This window comes from Lissotriton helveticus, chromosome 2_1, assembly GCF_964261635.1.
Source record: "Lissotriton helveticus chromosome 2_1, aLisHel1.1, whole genome shotgun sequence".
In the NCBI taxonomy this organism is placed as follows: domain Eukaryota; kingdom Metazoa; phylum Chordata; class Amphibia; order Caudata; family Salamandridae; genus Lissotriton; species Lissotriton helveticus.
The window spans coordinates 2078564873-2078578071 of NC_136059.1; the positions used below are offsets into that span (position 1 = coordinate 2078564873).

Consider the following 13199-nt stretch of genomic DNA (forward strand, 5'->3'; position numbering starts at 1 on the left):
TACAAGGATAAATATCGCACCACACTCGATCCTATAATTTCGGTAAACTGTGAATCAGCCGCTTTTTCTATCAGTATTAACCCTAAGCAAGCACTAAAGGGCACATTACTCTATCGGCCCCCCGGGCCCCGTAATTCTTTTCTCTCCACTCTCTCAGACCTCACGGATAATGTTATTTGTTCAGATAAATACATTATACTGGGAGATTTTAATTTTTATCTGGAAGAGCAGGACAACCCTGATACCGCCCAACTTACGGCCGATCTTTCTACTTTAGGATTGCTTCAATTGGTCAAGGGCTCTACACACCAGGCCGGACATACCCTTGATGGTCTGTTCACTAACGATCCGGACATCTCTGTACTGGACATTATTCCCATCACGTGGTCAGACCATAAAGCAATCATCTTTCAGGTAGACATACGGCCTGGGGCCCCCTCATTCTCCAGACCCCGGACCAGGTTGGGGACCCGTGCGTGGAAAAATGTAGATTTCCCTCAGATGCTAGACTCTCTGGTCTCCTCCCACCCTCTGGGTGGAGATATTTTGCCAATATCGGCTTCAGACTTTCGGGACTGGATCCAAAATACCGCTGACCTAGTGGCTCCAGAGAAATTCATGAAACCTAATAGAGCATCCCCTTCGGCCCCCTGGTACAATGAAGATCTCCGACTACATCGTCAATATTGTAGGAACCTAGAAAGGCGTTGGAGGAGAGCCTACTGCCCCACAGCTAGACAAACTTACAAAAATGCCCTCATGATCTATAAAAAGGCGATTCAGGCTCGAAAAACGGTTTTTTTTTTCAGCACAAATTGAGAATGCTGTTAACTCTCCTAGAGAACTGTTTTCTGTTGTTACCACCCTGTCCACCCCCCCCTCTGGCCCTGGAGCTGAGCCCTCACAGACCTTTTGTGATGAACTAGCCATTTTTTTTACCACTAAGGTAGCAGATATCTATGCCTCATTTGGAAATGACGCCAGAACTGAACATAGTGTTGGCAATGGGAGAGGAGCAACGTCCCAGTACAACCATGACTCTTTCTCATGTTTTCTACCCACCTCACATGATGATGTGATCAAAATCATTTCCATCATTAAATCAGGATCTCCGCTCGACCCCTGCCCTCCATCTGTGATGCTAAAACTCACAGAAGTGATCTCCTGTCCTCTTATGGAGATCTGTAACAATGCATTTTTGACTGGCCAATTCCCCAACATATGGAAGAAGGCTGTTATAAAACCCCTTTTAAAAAAGCCTACCTTAGACCCTACAGCCGTCGCAAGTTACAGACCAATTGCCTGCCTGCCCTTTCCTGCCAAAGTATGCGAATACCTGATGAACAGACAGCTTTCAGAGTTCGTCGAGACCCACCAACTTCTCGACGAAACGCAGTTTGGCTTCAGGAAAGGGCATGGAACAGAGACTGCTTTGATAAAGGCCTCTGATGAAATTAGGGCAATTATGGACCAAGGAGGGGCGGCGGTCCTTATCCTCTTGGATTTGTCAGCAGCCTTTGACACGGTCGACCATGCCACTCTGGTCGACCGTGTCATAGCCCTGGGGATAAACGGTTTGGCCAAGGATCTCATCTCCTCTTTCCTGGCAGACCGTACTCAGACAGTAAGGTTGGGAGATTTTTATTCTCCAATCTCTGCACTCCCTTGTGGAGTCCCACAAGGCTCCTCGCTAAGTCCCATGCTTTTCAACATCTATGTAGCGGACTTAGCGAGGATAATAAAGGCCTATGGGATACAATTGACAACGTATGCAGATGATACCCAGCTAGTGCTGGGCATCCATAAAGATGGACTTACTGTAGCGGCCAATTTCCAGAAAGCCATGCTCGAGGTCAGCATCTGGATGGCCTCAAACTGTCTTAGGCTTAACTCGGACAAGACCGAGGTTATGACCTTTGGAAAACTCTCTCCCGAATGGTCTCCCAGTTGGTGGCCGGAAACCCTTGGCCATCCACCTGCCCCGGTGGAAAAAGCCAGAAACTTGGGAGTGATTTTTGATAGTAAGCTGGCTTTCGACCTCCATACTAATAAGGTTGTGTCGTCTTCATTTTTCATTTTGAAGAAAATTAAGAAGCTACTGCCTTACCTCCCTGCCTCAGCTGGGAAGACTCTGGTTTCCACCTTAGTCTTCTCAAAAATAGACTACGGGAACGCTCTCTTTTTACACACCCAGAAGCGTGTCATAATGAAGCTGCAATCCATTCAAAACGCGGCAGCTAGGATTCTTCTTAACATCCCTCGCCGCAAATCCACCACTCTTGGAATTCGTCAGCTTCACTGGCTGAGAGTTGAGAGCCGTGTTAAATTTAAGGCCCTTTGCATTGCGTATAAGGCCGTACATGGCACAGGACCTCGGTTCTTGACTGAAGCCTTTCAGCCTTATACTCCTGGAAGGCAACTAAGATCGGCCAATGCCAGTCTCCTCCGTGTGCCACGCACAAGGTCGGTCACCTGGGGAGACAGGCGTTTTTCTTGTGGCCACTCCAAAACTTTGGAATCTTTTGCCACTTGCCATTAAAGCTGCCCCGAACCTGATGAGTTTTCGCAGGCTTTTGAAAACATGGCTGTTCAACCAGTAAGAGGATGGTAGGATGACGGATTCTAGTTGCTCTACAGCGCCGAGACACCTCCGGGTATTTGTTAGCGCTTTAAAAATCACGTAAATAAATAAATAAATAAATAATGAGGCGGCTTTTTAGCTTTGCTTTTATTAGTGTTTTTAAAACTTTCATGTAAATAACATGCATATGTATGCATATATGTATATGTATGCATGCATTTATATTTATATAGATATGCAGATTATATATGTTTATATATGTATATTACCTACTGGCGATAGCCAGTGGGTATATATAGTTAGGATTTTTTCTCTATGGGATTTCTGAAAATTCTATGTCTAATAACTTTGGCGTTTGTGGACGGAATTGGCTGAAATTTTCAGGAAAATGGCACATTTTGTTTCTGAGCAGCCCCTGAAAATTTGGGGGGGTTTTGTCAAGGGGGGGCCGAGAAAAAAGGGGGGTCCCAAATCGCGTTTTTCCCATTCATTTTTCCATAGGGCGGTTGGACTCACTTTTAGCTCGAACGGCTGAATAGATTTACATGAAACTTGGCAAAATTGTAGATATGGTTTGCCAGACGTGCCTTTGCTATGTCTCAATATATGTGCTCCAGTGGATTTTGAGAAATTAACGTTTAAAAAAATATATATATCTGTGACAGCGCTCCGGTTAGCGCCCCGGTTCGCGTACCTGACGCGTAACGGAACTTCGCGAAGCGAAGCTGATTGGCTCTCCGGTGTCTGTCAACATTCTAAACAGTCCGGAGCGGCCGCCATCTTGTCTCTAGGTACGATCGAGAGACAAGATGTGGTGAAAAACGAAGGGGGAAATGAAGGAAAGGGGGCAAGGTAGACCACTCCTGACCCCCTAGGATTGATGAGGGGGATATTAAAGTGCCCCGCGGGGCAAAAAATAAAAAACATATTTTTTTGCGATTTTACGCCGTAGAGGCGCGTCCCGGTACGCGAACCGGGCAGCTCACCGGGCAGCTCACCGGGCAGCTAACCGGGCAGCTAACCGGCAGCGTAGCTGTCAACATTGTAAACAGTCCGGAGCGGCCGCCATCTTGTCTCTCGGTAGGTTCGAGAGACAAGATGTGGTGAAAAAAGAAGGGGGAAATGAAGGAAAGGGGGCAAGGTAAACCCCTCCTGACCCCCTAGGATTGATGAGGGGCATATTAAAGTCCCCCGCGATTTTTCGCGGTAGAGGCGCTTCCCGGTACGCGAACCGGGCAGCTAACCGGCAGCGTAACGGGAGTCCGCCATCTTGTGTTTTTGGAGCGTCCGGTTCGCGTACCGGGTAGCGTCCCGGTAAGCGTAACAAGGGGAAAACCAAGAGAAACAGTAAAAAAAAAATTAAGGGAATAGATTTCCAGCAAACTTGGCAAAATTGTAGGGACTGTTTGTTTGATGTGCCTTTGCAAGGTCTCAAGATATGTGCACGTGTGGATTTTGTCTAATTAAGGTTAAAAAAAAAATATATATCTGTAAGCGTGCTCCGGCACGCTTACGTTACGGGTTTTGTTTGCGCTGCAGAGCCGATACGTCACGGTTATGCGACGCGTCATGAGGCGTCTCACGTGGCTACGTGATACGTCACGTAATAAAGAATATATTTTACAGCTATAGATATTAGCTTTTAAAAAACCAATGAAATTCACTGAAAAAACCATAGGTTATAGACCATATATAGTTAGGAATTTGCATTTACAAAACCTTGAAAATTCACTGAAAAAACCATAGGTTAGAGACCATATATAGTTAGCTGGACATTTTATTGACATAAAACCAATGAAATTCCATATATAGTTAGTTGCACTAACTATATATCGCGCACCCGCAATCCACTGCTGATGATGTCACATATTACATCATTCATGACATGGTCAGTGACATCACTGATGACATCACTGACGTCATATGACGCACTGCGTAAGCGTACCCGGAAGCACGCGATCGCATACGTTCGCGCAACGTAAGCGCCCCGACGGGCTTACGCTACGCGCCCCGGGACGCGCCCCAGGGCGCGTAGCGTAAGCGCGTCAAGCCATGTGACTTTAAAATAACACTTTTCATTGGTTAAGAACATTTTTTTTCCAAATATTGAGAAACCCACCAATTTCTCTCACTATTGCTTTGTACTTGGAGAGAGCAAGAGGTGTTCTTTGCATTATCTGCTTCTCAAAGTTTCCTGATCTACAGCAATGGCTGCAAGGGAGTCATCCAGCAGTAATTCTGATGGTTTTTTGCCTGAGGACCCTCCTCACCACAAAACAAAGGACCACTTCATTTGGAAATTTTTTGACATCCCTGAAGGAAAAAAAAAGGTTAATGCTGCTAAGGTAACCTGCAAGATATGTGGCAGTATTTTATCCAGAGGCAATCCTAATAAAAAATATAGCTTTGGAAATGCCAATTTAATTAGGCATGTCCAGAGAAGACACCCAAATAAATATGCCAGGGAGAGTATGAGGGACCTGGCACGGAATTTACCAAGAGATGGCAGCAGCACCTCCACTGGTGGAGCAACACCTTCAGGAACACCACGTGGAAGAATGGTCCCTAACGTGCAGCCAGTGTTTGCAGGCATAAAATTTCTATGCGTGGACTGTGATAAACTGCTCTGTTATGGGGAGCCGAGCGTTGAACTCATTGCTATAAAGAGACAGGAATACCGCTGCCCTCCCCGTCCCTAATTTTTCACAATTTTTTGCTCCTGTTGAGCAGTTTTGGAATCCCTGTTTTTGTTTTTCCCCTGAAAAAATCCCAAAAAAATATAAAATCGTTTTAAAAAAGTATAAAAAAATATTAAAAAACAAAAAGAAAAAAAAAGTTCTTTTCAGAACTACCTCCAATTTATAAAAAAATGCTACATTTTAAAAAAACTCTCATTCTTTTTTCTCCATGGTACGCTCCCCGGTATGCTCCCCGGTGCGCGTACCGGGCGCTCCCCCCGTGAAAATCGAAAAAAAAATAAAAAAAATGTTTGTCCCGCGGGACCCTTTTATGGCCCCCACATCAAACCTAGGGGGTCAGGGGGGGTGTACCCTGCCCCCTTTTGGTCATTTCCCCCTTTTGTTTTTAGCCACCTATTGGTGGCCGCTCCGGACTGTTTCGAATGTTTACAGACACCCGAGAGCCAATCAGCTTCCCGTGCGCAAGTCGCGTGGCGCGCCCGGAGCGCTCCCCGGTGCGCGTACCGGGGCGCGGCTATAGATATATAAATTTTTTGAACCTAAATTATTCAAAATCCTCTGGAGCACATATCTTGAGCCATAGCAAAGGCACATCGGGCTACCAGTCCCTACAATTTTGCCAAGATTGGTGAAAATCCATTCAGCCGTTCGAGCTAAAAATGCGACCGACCGCCCTATGCAAATTAACATGGGGAAAACACGTTTTGGGATCCCCTTTTATCTCGGCCCCCACTTGACGAATCCCCCCCAAATTTTTAGAGAAGGAGCGGAGCGCCGCGAGGCAAAGTTGCTGAAAAATTCAGGCCGATTCCTCAACCGGCGCCAAAGCTATTCCAAATAGAATGTTGCAATTTCCCTATGGAAATCAATCCTAACTATAACTACCTACTGGAGACCGCCAGTAGGATATAGATATATATATATATATATATATATATATATATATTCGCTCCAAAAGTTGTCCACCTTTAAGTAGCACACGACCAGCAGCTTCACGGAAGTGAAACAGCAGCCGTACACGGGATCGAGGACGGGCCCACTTGCGGAGTCCATACAGGACTTGATTATGTGCTTTCCGCACCACACTTCCCATAATACACAGTCTTATTTGAGCCTCCAATTGGTGGGAGTGTCATATGGAAAATGGAGAAGTGGGTTAGCGGTTGCGCACACCGCTTCTGTTAAAGCCCCTGAAGAAAAGCATATGGAGCTTCCAAACGCGTCGGGCAGATCCATTACGGAGCAGCATCTACAAGCGGATCCCTGTTCTCACCTACACATAAATCAAGCTGCTGCTCGTGTGCTACTCAAAGGTGGACAACCTTGGAGCGACAAAATATATATATATATATATATATATATATATATATATATATATATATATATATATATATATATACTAGCTGCCCGCCCCGACGTTGTCTGGGGATGAAATAGAATCTCTGCAATGGTTGTAATAGGAAAGGGAAATTTATTTCAAAACTTGCCTGTGCGTCCGCTCAGTAGCCCTCGTTCGGTACCGCTGAAGGTGAGCGTGTGCTCTTCTGTTTGTTGTCCTTGCCGCAATATGCGAACGTGTGTGTCAGCTCCAGGCAACGCGTCAGCCGCGAACGAGTTTGTCCGCTGTAGCGCCACTTAGACGCACCACATGACGTTAACGGCCAACAATGCCAAATGTAACTCTCGCATCGAATGGCAAATGCAACTTCTGCTTCTCGCAAGCGGTGGAATCCATGTTTGTTTGTTTGTTTTGAGGAATGCCGCACCCATCGCTGTATGCACACGCCCCCCCATTGCTCTATGCACACGCCCCTAGCATAACGCTTCTCGCAAGCGGTATCATTCATCAGGGTTGGGTTTTGACGAATGCCGCGCCCATCGCAAGCGGTATAATTCAGCAGGGTTGGCTTTTGGCAGGGTTGGGTTTTGACGAATGGCGCGCCCATCACAAGCGGTATAATTCAGCGGGGTTGGGTTTTGACGAATGCCGCGCCCATCGCTCTATGCACACGCCCCCAGCACAACGGACTACTTTTTCCCAAACGTTATTTTTCCCTTCTAATGTATATGTTGGGCTGGTGTCTAGCCTATGTCCATCTGCTGATACTCTCCTTTCCAACGCTGTATTGGGTGTTCCGGTTGGCGCTGTGGTTCTGGAGCTTACCCACCTCAAAGGTTTGGGCTCTCTCTTTATAACATTAGTATCTGCTGATACTCTCCTTTCCAACGCTGTATTGGGTGTTCCGGTTGGCGCTGTGGTTCCGGAGCTTACCCGCCTCAAAGGTTTGGGCTCTCTCTTTATAATATTAGTATGGATGGAAGCCCGTCCCGACGTTGTCCGGGTATGAAATAGAATGTGTGTAATGTGTGTATTCAGATACGGTCATTCGCGTGTTCCCCTGCTTGAGGCCCAGCTGCAGCCCTGGTTGATGTTAGCAGGCGCGTGTCCCCCCGCTTGAGGCCCAGCTGTAGCCCTGGTTCATGTTAGCAGGCGCATGTAATTAGTGTAGTGATTCGCCGCCTGAGCCCGGCTACAGCCCTGTCTGATGTTAGCAGACACGTGTAATTTGGTTTAATGTGATAGTTCAGTAACAGAGCGCATGAGAGGCTGCAGTAATTGTCCCCGCAGACATGCTCAGTCGCCTGTGCCCCCGCTTGAGGGCCAGCGGCGACTGTCTAACAATTAGAATTGTGTGAGTCTTGAATGATTGTTTCCCGCTGTTCTTATTTCTTTATGACCCACACCGACGCTCTTTGGCCCGAGTGCTTTTTAGACGCCCCCAGGCCAAGCCACACACTGTGTTTGGCCCTTTCAGACGCACCCAGGCCAAGGCACACACTGCATTCGGCACCCCCAGTATGTGTGAGACAATGGGCAGTCCCCCAAGGGAGTCTTGCGAATGGTTACTTACCACGCTTCGAGGTGAACGCCTTTGTGACGCCCCCAGCACACGGCCACAGCAGACAATCTGATTAATGTACGACCCAGATGGCATGAAGTGCGGAACGTAGCACACGCCCCCAGCGTGCCCCTTGATGCGGCGCAATTGCGTAATTGGCGCTTCACATGGCATGAAGGGCCGACACACGTCCACAGCGCAGACACACGCCCACAGCGTTTGTCAAGGGCCCAGCGTGTCACGCCCCCAGTATGCCCCTTGATGCGGCGCAATTATGACTCACATGGCATGAAGGGCGGAACGTACCACACGCCCCCAGCGTTTGTCACGCCCCCAGCACACGTCCACAGCAGAACGCAGACACGCCCACAAGGGACTACTTTGCTGGCACGGTTCTTTTACCTTTTAAATGTATATGGTGGCCGTCTGCGCATAGCCTATGTCCTTCTGCTGTAACTGCCCTTTCCAACGCTCTATTGGGTGTTGTGATTGGTGCTGTGGTTACTGAGATTACACGCATCAAAGGTTTGAGCTCTCTCTTTATAATATTACTAGCAGCCCGTCCCAGCCTTGTCCGGGAGCAATCAGGCTTCAGGGCCCCCGCCCGCCCCGGCCCCCGCCCACCCCGCCCGCCCCGACATTGTCCGTGGGACCCACGGAGTAGCAGCCCGTCCCGACCTTGGCTTCAGGGCCCCCGCCCGCACCGACATTGTCCGTGGGTCCCCCCGGAGTAGCAGCCCGTCCCAACCTTGGCTTCAGGGCCCCCGCCCGCTCCAACATTGTCCCTGGGTCCCCCAGAGCCTTACCTCATCCGCCGCACCTCTCCGCGCTCCTGAGTTCACCGGTCCGCCGCTCCTCCTCGCGCTCCTGGACGCCTCTTCTCCCCGCGCTCCTGATGTCAGCACGCACGTCGCGGCCGGTGCTACTTCCATGGGACTACTTTTTTTTTTTCGTAAATTTTTTAAACAACTTATATTTTTTTAATTTACATAGCCTATGTCCATCTGCACACCCTGACAATTACAACGACGTATTGGGTGTGTGGATTGGCGCTGTGGTTCCCGAGTTTACCCGCCTCAAAGGTTCAAAGTTCTTCCTTTATAATAGTAGTATAGAAGATATATATATATATATATATATATATATATATATATATATATATATATATATATATATATATATATATATATCCCTCTGTTCCTTTTTGCCAGAATTTGCAGCGCTCTCTCACCGGTTCGTAAATCCCCGCGGCAGAACCACGCCGCATTTAAATCCACAACCAATTCCCCCAGCTGGGAGAAAAACGGGACAAACTTGTGTTTGTCTTCACTTATGTGATTTTTTTATTTAATCCTCACAGCATGTTGTTTCTCACGCAGGCAGGCACAAATCTACGCGTTTCGGGATAGCATATCCCTTGTTCACGATAAATTTGGCTCCAGGCTCTTAGTCTCAATATAGTGAGTCACATTATTACATCATTACCTGTTTGATGTTATTTTGTCCCTCGGCCTTCTGGATGATGTAGTTTTTTGCAATTTTTTAAATAATGTTTTTTATCCTTCTGCTGCATCTGCCCTTTCCAACACTGTATTGGGTGTTGTGATTGGTGCTGTGGTTACTGAGATTACCCGCCTCAAAGGTTTGGGCTCGCTCTTTATAATATTAGTATGGAGATATATATTACCTACTGGCGATAGCCAGTAGGTATATATAGTTAGGATTGTTTTCCATAGGGAAATCGCAACATTCTATTGGGAATAACTTTGGCGCCGGTTGAGGAATCTTCCTGAAATTCTCCTTAACTTTGCCTCGCGGCGCTCTGCTCCTTCACTGAACGTTTGGGGGGGATTCGTCAAGCGGGGGCCGAGATAAAAGGGGGGTCCCAAAACGTGTTTTCCCCATGTTAATTTCCATAGGGCGCTTGGACTCACTTTTAGCCCGAACGGCTGAATGGTTTTCCACCAAACTTGGCAAAATTGTAGGGACTGGTAGCCCGATGTGCCTTTGCTATGTCTCAAGATATGTGCTCCAGTGGTTTTTACGAAAATTAACTTTGAAAAAATATATATTGGGCTACATTGGGCTATATATATGTTAGAGCCCAAATGTAGCCCAATGTAGCCCAAAGATGGCCACCAGAGACAAAAAAAACAAATGTAGCCCAAATATCAGCCAGATGTAGCCCAACTATGGCCCAATGACAGAATGTCCCAGAGTGTTCTAAAGAACAACTAGAGCGCTAACAGTCTTACTTATGACAAAAGTATGGCACACCTGAAGTCATCTTGATTGAAATAAAGTGTTAACACTTAAAACATTTAATTTGCAAAGGAACAAAATGAGGGGGTTCATTTTGCCATAGAAATTATGATTAGTGCTGAAGAAAGAAAAATTAGGGCACATTTTGAGTGACTTCTCAAATCCTCTATATTTCATTAAAAAAATTCTGATATGCAGTCTCCCAAGATGGCCACCAGAGACAAAAGAGCCCAAATGTAGCCCAAATATCAGCCAGATGTAGCCCAACTATAGTCCAATGACAGAATGTCCCAGAGTGTTCTAAAGAACAACTAGAACGCTAACAGTCTTACTTATGACAAAAGTATGGCACACCTGAAGTCATCTTGATTGGAATAAAGTGGTAACACTTAATACATTTAATTTGAAAAGGAACAAAATGAGGGGTTTCATTTTGCCATGGAAATTATATATATATATATATATATATATATATATATATATATATATATATATATATATATATATATATATATATATATATATATATATATTCACTGAAAAAAACCTAGGTTACACACCAGTTATAGTTAGGAATTAGCATTTAAAAAACCTTTGAAATTCACTGAAAAAACCATAGGTTTCACACCAGTTATAGTTAGCTGGAAATTTTACTCGCATAAAACCATTGAAATTCCTAGGTTATAGTTAGTTGGACTCACTATAACTTGCACGTCTGCAATGCACTGCTGATGACGTCACATATTACATCACTCATGCATATATTTAAATATTTAAACATTACTCGCTAATATATGTATTCACTAAGATACACTTAATAAGCCAGTTAACCAATCAATTTTTCTTAAAAAAACACTGAAAAAACCATAGGTTTCAGGCCTTATATAGTTAGGAATTAGCATTTAAAAAACCTTTGAAATTTACTGAAAAAACCATAGGTTTCAGGCCTTATATAGTTAGGAATTAGCATTTAAAAAACCTTTGAAATTCACTGAAAAAACCATAGGTTTCAGGCCTTATATAGTTAGGAATCAGCATTTAAAAAAACCTTTGGAATTCACTGAAAAAACCATAGGTTTCAGGCCTTATATAGTTAGGAATTAGCATTTAAAAAAACCTTTGAAATTCACTGAAAAAACCATAGGTTTCAGAAGTTATATAGTTAGGAATTCGTTTTTAAAAAACCTTTGAAATTCACTCAAAAAACTATAAGTTTTAGTGGTGTTATAGTTAGCTGGACATTTTACTCATACAAAACCAAATGAAATTGCTCCTATATAGTTAGTTGTACTAACTATATTTCGCGCACCCGCAATCCACTGCTGATGATGTCACATATTAGATCATTCATGACATGGTCAGTGACATCACTGATGACATCTCAAATGACATCACTGATGACATCATCCACGTGACAATCACATACACCTTTTCATACACTATTACAATTTTTCACCACTGTTTGTAAAATACAGAGTATCATATTTAAATCCATTGTCACAGCAATACAAGTATCTAAAAATCCACTCAGTGATTCATAGATGTATACACACATCTAATCACTTACCTATGGATTCACTCATACATGCTGTCAATGAACAATAGAACACTATCAAAAATACTTATACATCTATATCGACATTAAACAACAGCACGCATCCTATTCACATATGAAGTCATCCTACTCACTTATGCAAACAATGGATCATACTTACATATTTACTTAGCAAAACACTCATACAAACACCACTTCTTCTATTCATTTAGATAGTAAGTCATACTTAGTGAATTATAAAATCATTATTACAAGTATACAGTTATCCATGCAGTCACTCACACAATCATTGTGTCTTATGTATACTTATTTATATACAACAACTGACACATACACTGCCTTTTATTTTTCTAGTTTGTTGGACCTGTACCTTTGAGAAATATATTTGCTCATCACCACACCCATAAGGAGATTCCCTCACCCAAACTGTTAGAACATGTAGTTTTAACTTCATATATCTACTGAATCAACTATTCACACATCTTTGGACAGTCACACACCCCCCACCGAACCACACACACTTTCACACTCCCATACAAATACTCAGTTAACTAATCAATAACTAATATAGACTTTCACATAGCTAGTAACCAACTGTAGAATCAGTTTACACAACAACTGACAGAGTGATACAGATATTCACACAGTTTAGTCACTATCCACTATATTTAGTGAGACATTATAAATTGGTAAAGTAAACAGTCAATTACACTGCTACTAAATCTTCCATCCAAATATTTATTTATATATATCCACTCATTCTTCAATGTAAATTGCTATATATATAAAATGCATATTTAAATAACGAAGCAAACCACATTCACTGGATGATGTCATCAGTGATGTCATCAGTGATGTCATTTGAGATGTCATCAGTGATGTCACTGACCATGTCATGAATGATCTAAGATGTGACATCATCAGCAGTGGATTGCGGGTGTGCGAAATATAGTTAGTACAACTAACTATATAGGAGCAATTTCATTGGTTTTGTATGAGTAAAATGTCCAGCTAACTATAACACCACTAAAACTTATAGTTTTTTCAGTGAATTTCAAAGGTTTTTTAAAAACTAATTCCTAACTATATAACTCCTGAAACCTATGGTTTTTTCAGTGAATTTCAAAGGTTTTTTTAAATGCTAATTCCTAACTATACAAGGCCGAAACCTATGGTTTTTTCAGTGAATATATATATATATA

At 44.0% G+C, this 13199-nt stretch overlaps 1 protein-coding gene across 3 annotated transcripts in view; it reads right to left on the reverse strand.

The window, feature by feature from the left end:
• The window catches only part of NEK1 (NIMA related kinase 1), a 1042157-nt gene that overhangs the window by 511757 nt on the left and 517201 nt on the right, over nt 1-13199 (reverse strand). The window lies entirely within an intron of this gene.